The 15,000-nt window shown below is 59.6% G+C and overlaps 1 non-coding gene across 1 annotated transcript; it reads left to right on the plus strand.

Annotated features, from left to right (window-relative positions):
- The first annotated feature begins 12,414 nt into the window (after positions 1–12,414).
- Positions 12,415–12,533, plus strand: LOC131870648 (5S ribosomal RNA). The gene has a single exon (XR_009368953.1). It is a non-coding gene; the product is annotated as a 5S ribosomal RNA (ribosomal RNA).
- Positions 12,534–15,000: the final 2,467 nt, after the last annotated feature.

Consider the following 15,000-nt stretch of genomic DNA (forward strand, 5'->3'; position numbering starts at 1 on the left):
TGAGAGCCCCAAACATAGCTGGGCGAGGCGCTCACTCCGCTCTTTAATATCTCGTTAATACCGCCAAGGAAATGGCACAAGCACACACACACAAGCATCCTCGGAAGAGGACAGTTCGAGTGACAGGTCAAATCCAAGAGTTCCGAAGACTACCTCCAGGAACAATCGGGAACAAGACCGATTACAAGTCGTCGAGTCTGTTACTGGGCGAACACGAGATGCGCACAGGAAATCGATCAGCCCTCACAATGGCCCAAGGCCAGAGATCGGACTGCTACGATTTACCCCAACAATCATCGTGCCACTCTTCGCAGAGAGGTGATAGACGCCAACGAGCCCGCGCATAGAAATCGAGGTGTAAAAAGGGCGTTGAAGGCAGGAAGCCTGGACGAAAGAGGCTACGAGGTCACCTCGAAGCGGTCTAAGAATCGGGCGCACTTGGGGCGACTACCAGTGCCAACCCCTTATCCCGCGGTGCGTCCGACACACAGAAATTTCCAAGGCGGCCAAGGAGCCTCCCCGCATAGCAATCGGGGTGTGAGGTTACGGATGCAGCATTGATAGCAATCGAGGTGTGAGGCGAAGGATGCAGAAGTGAGAGCCGAGGGATGTAGCAGAGATAGCAATCGGGGTGTGTGATGCAGAAGAGATAGCAATCGAGGTGTGCGGTGGGAAGGGCCCAGCAGCCAGAATGCATGAAGCGACCGATGAAGCAGTGATGACAACCGGGCTGTGAGGAGAGGAGGGATGCAGCCAAGAAAGCAATCAGGGCTCGAGGCAAGGGATGCATCAAGGATAGCAATCATGTTGTGAGGCGAGATTCCAAAGGCTAAACGTGAGAGGCTGCAGGGTCGACTCAGAGAGGTCTATGCATGTGAGAGGCTGAAAGCAAGGTCGACTCGGAGCGGTCTATGCATCGGGCGCGCTTGGGGCGACTACCAGTGCCAACCCCTTATCCCGCGACGCGTCCGACAAAGAGAACGTTCCAAGGCGGCAGAGGAGGTTACCAGCCGAAGGATGCAGTAGCAATAACAGGTATAGTTCCGCGGCGGCCGAGAAGACTCACTGCATAGGAATCGGGATGCGAGGCGAGGGATGCGGCGGGAAGGCCCCGACGGCTAAACGGAAGAGGCTGCAGGGCCGCCTCGGAATGGTCCAAGCATCGGATGCGATTGGGACGACTACCAGTGCCAACCCCTTATCCCGCGATGCGTCCGATACACAGATAGTTCCAAGGCGGCCGAGGAGCCTCACCGCATATCAATCGGGGTGCGAGGCGAGGGATGGGGCGGGAAGGCCCCAACGGCTAGACGGAAGAGGCTTCAGGGCCACCTCGGAATGGTCCAAGCATCGGACGCGCTTGGGGCGACTGCCAGTGCCAACCCCTTATCCCGCGATGCGTCCGATACACAGATGGTTCCAAGGCGGCCGAGGAGCCTCACCGCATAGCAATCGGGGGTGCGAGGCGAGGGATGGGGCGGGAAGGCCCCAACGGCTAGACGGAAGAGGCTTCAGGGCCGCCTAGGAATGGTCCAAGCATCGGACACGCTTGGGGCGACTACCAGTGACAGCCCCCTATCCCGCGATGCGTCCGATACGAAGATGGTTCCAAGGCGGCCGAGGAGCCTCACCGCATAGCAATCGGGGTGCGAGGTGGGGGATGCGGCGAGATGGCCCCAACGGCTAGACGGAAGAGGCCACAGGGCCGCGTCGGAATAGTCCAAGCATCGGACGCGCTTGGGGCGACTACCAGTGACAACCCCTTATCCCGCGATGCGTCCGATACGAAGATAGTTCCAAGGCGGCCGAGGAGCCTCACCGCATAGCAATCGGGGTGCGAGGTGGGGGATGCGGCGAGATGGCCCCAACGGCTAGACGGAAGAGGCTGCAGGGCCGCCTCGGAATAGTCCAAGCATCGGACGCGCTTGGGGCCACTACCAGTGACAACCCCTTATCCCGCGATGCGTCCGATACGAAGATAGTTCCAAGGCGGCCGAAGAGCCTCACCGCATAGCAATCGGGGTGCGAGGTGGGGGATGCGGCGAGATGGCCCCAACGGCTAGACGGAAGAGGCCACAGGGCCGCCTCGGAATAGTCCAAGCATCAGACGCGCTTGGGGCGACTACCAGTGACAACCCCTTATCCCGCGATGCGTCCGATACGAAGATAGTTCCCAGGCGGCCGAGGAGCCTCACCGCATAGCAATCGGGGTGCGAGGCGAGGGATGCGGCGAGATGGCCCCAAAGGCTAGACGGAAGAGGCTGCAGGGCTGCCTCGGAATAGTCCAAGCATCGGACGCGCTTGGGGCGACTACCACTGCCAACCCCTTATCCCGCGATGCGTCCGATACACAGATAGTTCCGAGGCGGCCGAGGAGGTGGGGGATGCAGCGAGATGGCCCCAACGGCTAGACGGAAGAGGCTGCAGGGCCGCCTCGGAATAGTCCAAGCATCGGACGCGCTTGGGGCGACTACCAGTGACAACCCCTTATCCCGCGATGCGTCCGATACACAGATAGTTCCGAGGCGGCCAAGGAGCCTCACCGCATAGCAATCGTGGTGCGAGGTGGGGGATGCGGCGAGATGGCCCCAACGGCTAGACGGAAGAGGCTGCAGGGCCGCCTCGGAATGGTCCAAGCATCGGATGCGCTTGGGGCGACTACCACTGCCAACCCCTTATCCCGCGATGCGTCCGATACACAGATAGTTCCAAGGCGGCCGAGGAGCCTCACAGCATAGCAATCAGGGTGCGAGGCGAGGGATGCGGCGAGAAAGCCCCAACGGCTAGAGGGAAGAGGCTTCAGGTCCGCCTCGGAATGGTCCAAGCATCGGACGCGCTTGGGGCGACTACCAGTGACAACCCCTTATCCCGCGACGCGTCCGATACACAGATAGTTCCAAGGCGGCCGAGGAGCCTCACCGCATAGCAATCGGGGTGCGAGGCGAGGGATGCGGCGAGAAGGACCCAACGGCTACACGGAAGAGGCTTCGGGGCCGCCTCGGAATGGTCCAAGCATCGGACGCGCTTGGGGCGACTACCAGTGACAACCCCTTATCCCGCGACGCGTCCGATACACAGATAGTTCCGAGGCGGCCGAGGAGCCTCACCGCATAGCAATCGGGGTGCGAGGCGAGGGATGCGGCGAGAAGGACCCAACGGCTACACGGAAGAGGCTTCGGGGCCGCCTCGGAATGGTCCAAGCATCGGACGCGCTTGGGGCGACTACCAGTGACAACCCCTTATCCCGCGACGCGTCCGATACACAGATAGTTCCAAGGCGGCCGAGGAGCCTCACCGCATAGCAATCGGGGTGCGAGGCGAGGGATGCGGCGAGAAGGACCCAACGGCTAGACGGAAGAGGCTTCGGGTCCGCCTCGGAATGGTCCAAGCATCGGACGCGCTTGGGGCGACTACCAGTGACAACCCCTTATCCCGCGACGCGTCCGATACACAGATAGTTCCAAGGCGGCCGAGGAGCCTCACCGCATAGCAATCGGGGTGCGAGGCGAGGGATGCGGCGAGAAGGACCCAACGGCTAGACGGAAGAGGCTTCGGGTCCGCCTCGGAATGGTCCAAGCATCGGACGCGCTTGGGGCGACTACCAGTGACAACCCCTTATCCCGCGACGCGTCCGATACACAGATAGTTCCAAGGCGGCCGAGGAGCCTCACCGCATAGCAATCGGGGTGCGAGGCGAGGGATGCGGCGAGAAGGACCCAACGGCTAGACGGAAGAGGCTTCGGGTCCGCCTCGGAATGGTCCAAGCATCGGACGCGCTTGGGGCGACTACCAGTGACAACCCCTTATCCCGCGACGCGTCCGATACACAGATAGTTCCGAGGCGGCCGAGGAGCCTCACCGCATAGCAATCGGGGTGCGAGGCGAAGGATGCGGCGAGAAGGACCCAACGGCTAGACGGAAGAGGCTTCGGGTCCGCCTCGGAATGGTCCAAGCATCGGACGCGCTTGGGGCGACTACCAGTGACAACCCCTTATCCCGCGACGCGTCCGATACACAGATAGTTCCAAGGCGGCCGAGGAGCCTCACCGCATAGCAATCGGGGTGCGAGGCGAGGGATGCGGCGAGAAGGACCCAACGGCTAGACGGAAGAGGCTTCAGGGCCGCCTCGGAATGGTCCAAGCATCGAACGCGCTTGGGGCGACTACCAGTGACAACCCCTTATCCCGCGACGCGTCCGATACACAGATAGTTCCGAGGCGGCCGAGGAGCCTCACCGCATAGCAATCGGGGTGCGAGGCGAGGGATGCGGCGAGAAGGACCCAACGGCTAGACGGAAGAGGCTTCAGGGCCGCCTCGGAATGGTCCAAGCATCGGACGCGCTTGGGGCGACTACCAGTGACAACCCCTTATCCCGCGACGCGTCCGATACACAGATAGTTCCGAGGCGGCCGAGGAGCCTCACCGCATAGCAATCGGGGTGCGAGGCGAGGGATGCGGCGAGAAGGACCCAACGGCTAGACGGAAGAGGCTTCAGGGCCGCCTCGGAATGGTCCAAGCATCGGACGCGCTTGGGGCGACTACCAATGACAACCCCTTATCCCGCGACGCGTCCGATACACAGATAGTTCCGAGGCGGCCGAGGAGCCTCACCGCATAGCAATCGGGGTGCGAGGCGAGGGATGCGGCGAGAAGGACCCAACGGCTAGACGGAAGAGGCTTCAGGGCCGCCTCGGAATGGTCCAAGCATCGGACGCGCTTGGGGCGACTACCAGTGACAACCCCTTATCCCGCGACGCGTCCGATACACAGATAGTTCCGAGGCGGCCGAGGAGCCTCACCGCATAGCAATCGGGGTGCAAGGCGAGGGATGCGGCGAGAAGGACCCAACGGCTAGACGGAAGAGGCTTCAGGGCCGCCTCGGAATGGTCCAAGCATCGGACGCGCTTGGGGCGACTACCAGTGACAACCCCTTATCCCGCGACGCGTCCGATACACAGATAGTTCCGAGGCGGCCGAGGAGCCTCACCGCATAGCAATCGGGGTGCGAGGCGAGGGATGCGGCGAGAAGGACCCAACGGCTAGACGGAAGAGGCTTCAGGGCCGCCTCGGAATGGTCCAAGCATCGGACGCGCTTGGGGCGACTACCGTTGCCAACCCCTTATCCCGCGATGCGTCTGATACACAGATAGTTCCGAGGCGGCCGAGGAGCCTCACCGCATAGCAATCGGGTTGCGAGGCAGATTATTGGGAAGGGAACCCCCTGGGATGCGGCTCAAGCAGTGCCCAAAGGGACTGGAATGCGGAATCACATCGAGAGACCCAAATGCTATACGAGGGCTCAAATCGAATTATCGATTTGGCCACGACATGGACGCATCGGAACGACTACCTTTGCCGAACCACTCGCAATTGCATCCATACCGAAACCAATAGACATTTCCGTTAGAGCCCTCGCATAGCATTCGGGAATCTCGCATGCCCCTCTAAATCGACCAATGCTGGCGCTCAATGAAAATCCGAGCGCTACCACCGTTCGAGCGCCAGCATTGGTCGAGTTAGAGGGGCACGGGGGAGAATGCTCCAGTCAACACCTCCCCTATATAAGTTATTTGTCCGATTCTCGCACAACCGTAGTCTGCCTCGTCGAATCAAACAACGGTCCCAGATTCCGACTTCCGTTCCGTAGAGACCCAAAAGCTAGATGGAGGCTCGCAAGAAAGAGAGTCGGCGCATAGCAATCGGGTTTCTCGAACGTTTAGGGACCGAGCTCACTTGCGGATAGGGCAAAATCCGCCAAGCAACCCAAAAGCTAGACGGGGGCTCGAATCGAATCGCCTAGGCGGCCACAACAACGACGTGTTGGATCGACTACCAGTGCCAAACCATTCAGCAAGACTAGTCTGTGTCGAGGCCGGATAGAGATTCTCAGAGAGCGCCCGCATAGCATTTAGGAGACCTGCCGCGTCCCTCACACTCGACAAATGGTGGTGCACGTTTATAAATCCGAGCGATCCCAACCCTTTCAAGCACCAACATCGGTCGAGATAGAGGGGCACGGAGGGGGCTGCGTGAGACAACACAGTCCCCTATATAAGTTATTTGTCCGATTCTCACACATCCGAAGAATGGTCATCAAATCGGACAACAGCCCAAACTTCCGACTTCCGTCCCAGAAAGCCCAAGAGCTATCTAAAACGTTCATGGCCGGAACTCGATCGCGGCTATACCAGTCCGCCAAGCAACCCAAAAGCTAGACTGGAGCTCTAGTCGAATCACCTCTGTGGCCATTGCAAGGACGTGTTGGAGCGACTACCATTGCCGAACCATTCCGCAGGTCGAGTCCATACCAAGGCCGCATAGAGATTCACGATGAGCTCCTGCATAGCAATCAGGAGACTTGCCGTGTCCATCACAATCGATAAATCCTGGTGCAAGATTTTTGCATCCGAGCGCTCCAACCAGTCGAGCACCAGCATCAATCGACATAAACGGGCACGGGGGGAGGATGCTCGAGAACACTACCTCCCCTATATAAGTTATTTGTCCGATTCTCAAGCAGCCGAAGTCTGGTCATCGAATCGGGTCAAAGACCACAACTTCCGACTTTACCCACAATGCAAGTCATCGAATCGAACATCGGCCCCCGAGTCGGACTCCATGCGTATGTCAGGTCATCGGACCCAAATTCCGCCTTCCTGCGCATGGCGGGCCATCAATATCAACTCGGTCATCGGACCCAAACTCCGCCTTTTTGCGTATGGCACGCCTTCAAATCGGTCATCGGACCCAAATTCCGCCTTCCTGTGCATGGCGGGCCATCAACATCAACTCGGTCATCGGACCCAAATTCCGCCTTTCTGCGCATGGCACGCCATCAACTCGGTCATCGGACCCAAATTCCGCCTTCCTGCGCATGGCAGGTCATCGGACACAAATTCAGACCTCGCCAATATGCCTACGTATCGAATCGGTCATCGGACCCAACTTCCGACTTCATCCATACTGTAGGGTCTTTGAGGTTGGCGCGGTGCGCTCAACCCAGGGAGTCGACCCATCGAAGCATACACCTCCCCTATATAAGCTATTTGTCCGATTCCCACACCTGTGTAGTTTGCACCTCTGACCAGGACATCGACCCCAACTTCCGAACTCGACTGCAACGACGGCACCAGCGCCTTGGTGCGCACCTTGCGACGCACAGTCCCAACATTCGCCTTCCTGCACATGGCAGGTCATCGGACCCAAATTCCGACCTCGCGAGTATGCCTACATATCGAATCGGTCATCGGACCCAACTTCCGACTTCATCCATACCGTAGGGTCTTTGAGGTTGGCGCGGTGCGCTCAACCCGGGGAGTCGACCCAACGAAGCATACACCTCCCCTATATAAGCTATTTGTCCGATTCCCACACCTGTGTAGTTTGCACCTCCGATCAAGACATCGACCCCAACTTCCGAACTCGCCTCCAACGACCGAACCAGCGCCTTGGTGCGCACCTTGCAACGCACAGTGCCAACATTCGCCTTCCTGCACGTGGCAGGTCATCGGACCCAAATTCCGACCTCGCGAGTATGCCTACATATCGAATCGGTCATCGGACCCAACTTCCGACTTCATCCATACCGTAGGGTCTTTGAGGTTGGCGCGGTGCGCTCAACCCGGGGAGTCGACCCAACGAAGCATACACCTCCCCTATATAAGCTATTTGTCCGATTCCCACACCTGTGTAGCTTGCACCTCCGATCAGGACATCGACCCCAACTTCCGAACTCGACTAAAAAGACCGCACCAGCGCCTTGGTGTGCACCTTGCAACGCACAGTGTCAACATTCGCCTTCCTGCACATGGCAGGTCATCGGACCCAAATTCCGACCTCATGAGCATACCTACTAATCGAATCGGTCATCGGACCCAACTTCCGACTTCATCCATACCGTAGGGTCTTTGAGGTTGGCGCGGTGCGCTCAACCTGGGGAGTCGACCCATCGAAGCATACACCTCCCCTATATAAGCTATTTGTCCGATTCCGACACCTGTGTAGTTTGCACCTCCGCTCAGGACATCGACCCCAACTTCCGAACTCGCCTGCAACGACCGAACCAGCGCCTTGGTGCGCACCAAAAGTGCGCACTTTTGGAGGGCACTTTTGTGCGCTCCAAAGGTGCGCACTTTTGGAGGGCACTTTTCTGCGCTCCAAAGGTGCGCACTTTTGGAGGGCACTTTTTGGAGGGCACTTTTCTGCGCTCCAAAGGTGCGCACTTTTGGAGGGCACTTTTTGGAGGGCACTTTTCTGCGCTCCAAAGGTGCGCACTTTTGGAGGGCACTTTTTGGAGGGCACTTTTCTGCGCTCCAAAGGTGCGCACTTTTGGAGGGCACTTTTTGGAGGGCACTTTTCTGCGCTCCAAAGGTGCGCACTTTTGGAGGGCACTTTTTGGAGGGCACTTTTCTGCGCTCCAAAGGTGCGCACTTTTGGAGGGCACTTTTTGGAGGGCACTTTTCTGCGCTCCAAAGGTGCGCACTTTTGGAGGGCACTTTTTGGAGGGCACTTTTCTGCGCTCCAAAGGTGCGCACTTTTGGAGGGCACTTTTTGGAGGGCACTTTTCTGCGCTCCAAAGGTGCGCACTTTTGGAGGGCACTTTTTGGAGGGCACTTTTCTGCGCTCCAAAGGTGCGCACTTTTGGAGGGCACTTTTGTGCACTCCAAAGGTGCGCACTTTTGGAGGGCACTTTTCCTGTGCTCCAAAGGTGCACACCTAGGTGAGCACCTTCGACCACACCTTGTAGCACACCAAACTCTGACTTTCGACTTCATCCGCAATGCAGGGTCTTTGAGGTTGGCGCAATGCGCACAACCAGGGGAGTCGACCCATCAAACCCAACACCTCCCCTATATAAGCTATTTGTCTGATTCTCATACATGCGTAGCCTGCAGGAGCAATTAGGACATCGACCCCAACTTTCGGCTTCTAAACGAAAACAAGGTCTTTGAGGTTGGTGTAATGCGAACAACTAGGGGAGTCAACCCATCAAACCCAACACCTCCCCTATATAAGCTATTTGTCTGATTCTCATACATGTGTAGTCTACAGGAGCAATTAGGACATCGACCCCAACTTTTGACTTCTTAACGAAAACAAGGTCTTTGAGGTTGACGTAATGCGCACAACCAGGGGAGTCGACCCATCAAACCCAACACCTCCCCTATATAAGCTATTTGTCCGATTCTCATACATGTGTAGCCTGCAGGAGCCATTAGGACATTGACCCCAACTTTTGACTTCTTAACGAAAACAAGGTCTTTGAGGTTGGCGTAATGCGCACAACCAAGGGAGTTGACCCATCAAACCCAACACCTCCCCTATATAAGCTATTTGTCTGATTCTCATACATGTGTAGCCTGCAACAACGATTAGGACATCCACCCCAACTTCTGAATTCGTCTGCGTTGACCGCACCAAAGGTGCACGCCTTGGTGCTCACCAAAATCCGACTTCCGACTTCTTCTGCTATGCGGGGTCTTTGAGGTTGGCGCAGTGCGCACAACCAGGGGAGTCAACCCACCGAATGCAACACCTCCCCTATATAAGCTATTTGTCTGATTCTCATACATGCGTAGACTGCAGCAATGATTAGGACATCCACCCCAACTTTTGACTTCTTAAACAAGACAGGGTCTTTGAAGTTGGTGCAGTGCACACAACCAGGGGAGTCGACCCATCAAACGCAACACCTCCCCTATATAAAGCTATTTGTCCGATTCTCATACGTGTAGTCTGCAGCAGCGATTAGGACATCGACCCCAACTTCCGAATTCGTTTGCATTGACCGCACCAAAGGTGCACGCCTTGGTGTGCACCCTGGAGTGCACTTTGGTGCTCACCTCGGTGCACACTTTGGTGTGCACCTCGGTGTGCACCAAAGGTGCGCACCTTGGAGCGCACCAAAGGTGTACACTTTGGAGCGCACCACATAGGGTCTTTGAGAGGTTGGCGCAGTGCGCACACCAAGGTGGGTGTTGAGGTGCGTGCCGAGGTGGGTGGGTGCTAGGGTGCGCTCCATGGTGGGTGCCAGGGTGGGTGCGTGCTAGGGTGGATTCCAAAGAGGGTCATAGGGTGGGTGCCAAGGTGGGTTGGTGATATAGTGGGTTCAAAGGTGGGTACTAGGGTGGGTTCCAAGGTGGGTCACAAGTTGGGTGCCAGGATGCGTGGGTGTTAGGTTGGGTGCCAAGGTGGGCTCCTGCGTGGGTGGGTGCTAGGGTGGGTTTCAAGGTGGACGCGAGGGCGGGTGCCAAGGTGGGTAACAAGTTGGGTGTTAGGATGGGTGAGTGCTAGAGTGGGTGCCAAGGTGGGTGGGTGCTAAGGTGGATGCCAAGGTGGTTCACAGGGTGGGTGGGTTCTAGGGTGAGTTCCAAGGTGGGTCACAGGTTCAGTGCTAGGGTGGGTGTCAAGGCGGGTGTCGAGGTGCCTGGGTGCTAGGGTGTGGATGCCAATGTGGGTCATAGGGTGGGTACTAGGGTGGGCTGCAATGTGGGTGCCAAGGTGGGTAACATGCTCGGTGGGTTCTAAATTGGGTGCCAGGGTGGGTGTGCACCCACCTTGCCCGAGGTGGGTGCCAAGGTGCCAGTGTGGGTGGGTGCTAAGGTGGATGCCAAGGTGGGTGAGAAGGTGGGTGATAGGTTGAGTGGTAGGATGGGTGGGTGCCAAGATGGGTCACAGGGTGGGTGCAAGGGTGGGTAGGTGCTAGGGTTGGTGTCAGGGTGGGTGGGTGCTAGGTTGGGTTCCAAGGTGGGTGCGAGGGTGAGTGTCAAGGTGGGTCACAGGTTAGGTGCTAGGATGGGTGAGTGCTAGGGTGCAAAGGTGCCAGGGTGGGTGCTAGGATGGGTCGATGCTAGGGTGAGTGGCAAGGTGGGTCCACAAGTGTCAAGGTGGGTGCCGAGGTGGGTGCCAAGTCGGCGACTGCTATGGTGGATGCCAAGGTGGGTCACGGGGTGGGTGCCAAGTTGCTAGGTTGGGTTCCAAGGTGGGTGCCAACGTGGGTGCTAGGGTGCGTGGGTTAAAGGGTGTGTCACAACGTGGGTGCCAGGATGGGTGCGCACCCACACTGGCCAAGACGGGTGCGGGTGCAAGGTTGGGTTCCAAGCCCGGTCACAGGCTGGGTGCTAGGATGGGTGGGTGCCAAGGTGGGCACCAGGGTGGGTGCACCCACCCTGGCCAAGGTGGGTCACGGGGTGGGTCCTAGGGTGGGTAACGGGGTGGGTACTAAGGTGCGTGCCAAGGTGGGTCATAGGGTGGGTGCCAAGGTGGGCACCAGGGTGGGTGTGCACCAACCCTAGCCAGGGTAGGTCACGGGGTGGTTGTCGGGGTGGGCGTCAAGGAGCCAAGGTGGGTGGCAAGTAGCCAAGTTGCGTGCCAAGGTGGGTGTCGGGGTGGGTGCCAAGGATCCAAGGTGGGTGCCAAGGAACCAAGGTGGGTGTCTGGGTGGGTGCCGAGGTGGGAGCCAGGGTGGGTCCCAAGGTGAGTGCAAAGGTGGGTGCCAGGGTCAAGGTGAGTGCCAATGTGGGTTCCAAGGTGCCAGGGTCAGGGTGAGTGCCAATGTGGGTTCAAAGGTGCTAAGTTGGGTGCGAGGTTGGGTGCGAGGGTGGGTGGGTGCCAAGGTGTGCTAGGTGGAAGCCCGGGTGGGTCGGCATCCCATGGGTGTCGAGTTGGGTGCCTGATGGGTGCTTCTTGTCAAGTTTTAGTCGTCGGGACTCATTTCGAGCCTTAGAGGTCGTTTCTTGTCCGGTTGCCCTGTCTTCGACCTGGGAACCCAATTTTGGTCCTCGGGTCCCATTTTTTTTTGTCTCGCATCCCACTTTTGGCCTGTGGCCTTTTCGGGGTCGATTCTCGTTTTGGGCATCAGAGCATGTTTCTTCTCCTAAAACCCAATATTTGTTTATTAAGTCTCGGAACACATTTTTGTTCTCGTGGACCCATCATGGGTCTTGGAACGCATTTGTGGTCCTTGGGTCCCATTTTGCATCCCGAAACTTGTGTTTTGGTGCTTGATCCCTATTTTGGGTGCCCACCTTGCACCAAGTGCGCACCCGGGGCAAACCGAGCGCCTTGGTGCACCGGGGCAAGATCGAGCGTGCACCCGAGGCGCCCCGAACATGCACCAAGGTGCACTCGGCCCACATGTGAGCGCAGGTCGTTGCGCCCGAGGTGGTGTGTGGGCACCGCGTTGCAGACGGGACACTGCACGCACACGACGCCCCCTCCAGGTGCACGCACGTAGGCCGGGCCGGGTGCACACCCGACGCCCTAGCAAGGTGCGCGCACCCGGGCAGGGCTCACACTTGGCGAACGGGGCGCACTTCGCGAGGGAGGGTGTGCACCTCGACGGGGGTGGGTGGCCGGGGTGGATTCGCACGTGGGTCGCGGTTTGCTAAGTACACACTGCGACAAGCTCATAACGGGTGCGATCATACCAGCGTTAGTGCACCGGATCCCATCAGAACTCCGCAGTTAAGCGCGCTTGGGCCGGAGTAGTACTGGGATGGGTGACCTCCCGGGAAGTCCCGGTGTTGCACCCTTTTTTAGTTTTTCGCCGGGCGTCGCAATGCTATTTGAATAAACCTTTTGCCCGTTTGCGTTCTCGTCGGGGCCGGGCCGGGCCGGGGTGCGCTGCCCGCACTACCGCGCGCGCGGGGGCGACACCGAGCGCGCACCCGAGGCGCCCCGAGCACACAGGCCACGGTGCAACCCGGGCGTTGTGCGCGCACCCCGGTGCGCCCGAGGTGCTGCGCGCGCACCCAGGTGAAATCGGTGTGCACCTCGGCCAGTGCGCGCTCGGTCGAGTCGCGCACGTTGGCCAAGGTGCACGGTGATGTTTCTTACTCTAAGGTTCCGCACCAGACGCCCGGGACAGGTGAGCGAAGCTGGGCGGGGCCGGGTGCGCGGCCGGGGCAGGTGCACGCAGCTGGAGAGAGCTTTGGAGCACACTTCGGAGCGCACCAATGATGCGCTCCATTCAAAAGTTTCCTGAAAAGGCAAAAAAAGTTGAGATTATAGAATTTCCCACTTGAGAGATTGTAAAAAAAAAAAATTTAAAATGAAGGAAACGCGGGTGCCAAGGTGTGCGCAGCCCAGCCAAGGTGTGCGCACCAAGGCGCCCACCCTGGCGAAGGTGCACGCAAGGTGCGCACCCGAGGCAAACCGGACAATTAACCCAACTTTCGACTTCGCGCGCACCTTGGAGCGCACTTCGGAGCGCTCCTTGGTGCGCACCAATCTTGGGCACCTCGGAGTGCACCATGGCGCCCACCAAGGTGCGCACCCGGGGCAAACCGAGCTCCGACTTCGTGCGCACCTTGGAGCGCACGAAAGGTGCGCACCATGGCGCCCACCAAGGTGCGCAGCCCAGCCAAGGCGTGCGCATCAAGGTGCGCACCCTGGCGAAGGTGCGCACCCGGGGCAAACCGAGCTCCGACTTCGTGCGCACCTTGGAGCGCACAAAAGGTGCGCAACCCAGCCAAGGTGTGCGCACCCCGGTCAAACCGAGCTCCGAATCGTGCGCACCAGAGGTGCACGCCATCGTGCGCACCTTGGAGCACACTTCGGAGCCCTCCTTGGTGCGCGCCGATGTTGCGCACCTCGGAGCGCACCCGGGGAAAACAATGCAATTAACCCGACTTTCGACTTCGTGGGCACCTCGGAGCGCTCTCGGGTTCGCACCTCGGAGCACACCGAGGTGCGCACCTTTGATGCGCTGCCTTCACCAATTTCCAGAAAAGGCAAGAAAACATTGAGAAGGTGTGCGCACCGAGGTGCCCACCCTGGCGAAGGTGCACGCGAGGTGCGCACCCGGGGCAAACCGGGCTCCGACTTCGTGCACGCCGCACCTTGGAGCACACTTCGGAGCGCTCCTTGGTGCGCACCAGGGCGCGCAACCCAGCCGAGGTGCCCACCCCGGCGAAGGTGCACGCGAGGTGCGCACCCGGGGCAAACCGGGCTCCGACTTCGTGCACGCCATGGTGCCCACCGCGGCGAAGGTGCACGCGAGGTGCGCACCCGGGGCAAACCGGGCTCCGACTTCGTGCACGCCGCACCTTGGAGCACACTTCGGAGCGCTCCTTGGTGCGCACCATGGTGCCCACCAGGGCGCGCAACCCCGCCGAAGGTGCACGCGAGGTGCGCACCCGGGGCAAACCGGGCTCCGACTTCGTGCACGCCGCACCTTGGAGCACACTTCGGAGCGCTCCTTGGTGCGCACCATGGTGCCCACCAGGGCGCGCAACCCCGCCGAAGGTGCACGCGAGGTGCGCACCCGGGGCAAACCGGGCTCCGACTTCGTGCACGCCATGGTGCGCACCGCGGCGAAGGTGCGCACCCGGGGCAAACCGGGCTCCGACTTCGTGCACGCCGCACCTTGGAGCACACTTCGGAGCGCTCCTTGGTGCGCACCAGGGCGCGCAACCCAGCCGAGGTGCCCACCCCGGCGAAGGTGCACGCGAGGTGCGTACCCGGGGCAAACCGGGCTCCGACTTCGTGCACGCCGCACCTTGGAGCACACTTCGGAGCGCTCCTTGGTGCGCACCATGGTGCCCACCAGGCCGCGCAACCCAGCCAAGGTGTGCGCACCAAGGTGCACGCGAGGTGCGCACCCGGGGCAAACCGGGGTCCGACTTCGTGCACGCCGCACCTTGGAGCACACATCGGGGCGCTCCCGGGTTCGCACCGGCGTTGCGCACCGTGGTGGGCACCTCGGAGCACACCAAGGTGGGCAGCGAGGTGCGCACCTTTGATGCGATGCCTTCACTAATTTCCATAAAAGGCAAAAAAAAAACGAGATTTTAAAATTTCCGTTTTGAAAGATAGTGAGAAAAAGGGAATGCTGGTGCCATCTTGAGCCCGCCCTGGTGCGCAGCCCAGCCAAGGTGTGCGCACCAAGGTGCCCACCCTGGCGAAGGTGCGCGCCCGGGCAATTAACCCAACTTCCAACTTCGCGCGCGCCAGGGTGGGAGCGCACCCAACAACCGGGCCTGGGAAGAGCCAATGCGA

This window comes from Cryptomeria japonica, unplaced genomic scaffold (assembly GCF_030272615.1).
Source record: "Cryptomeria japonica unplaced genomic scaffold, Sugi_1.0 HiC_scaffold_340, whole genome shotgun sequence".
NCBI classification, from domain to species: Eukaryota; Viridiplantae; Streptophyta; class Pinopsida; order Cupressales; family Cupressaceae; genus Cryptomeria; species Cryptomeria japonica.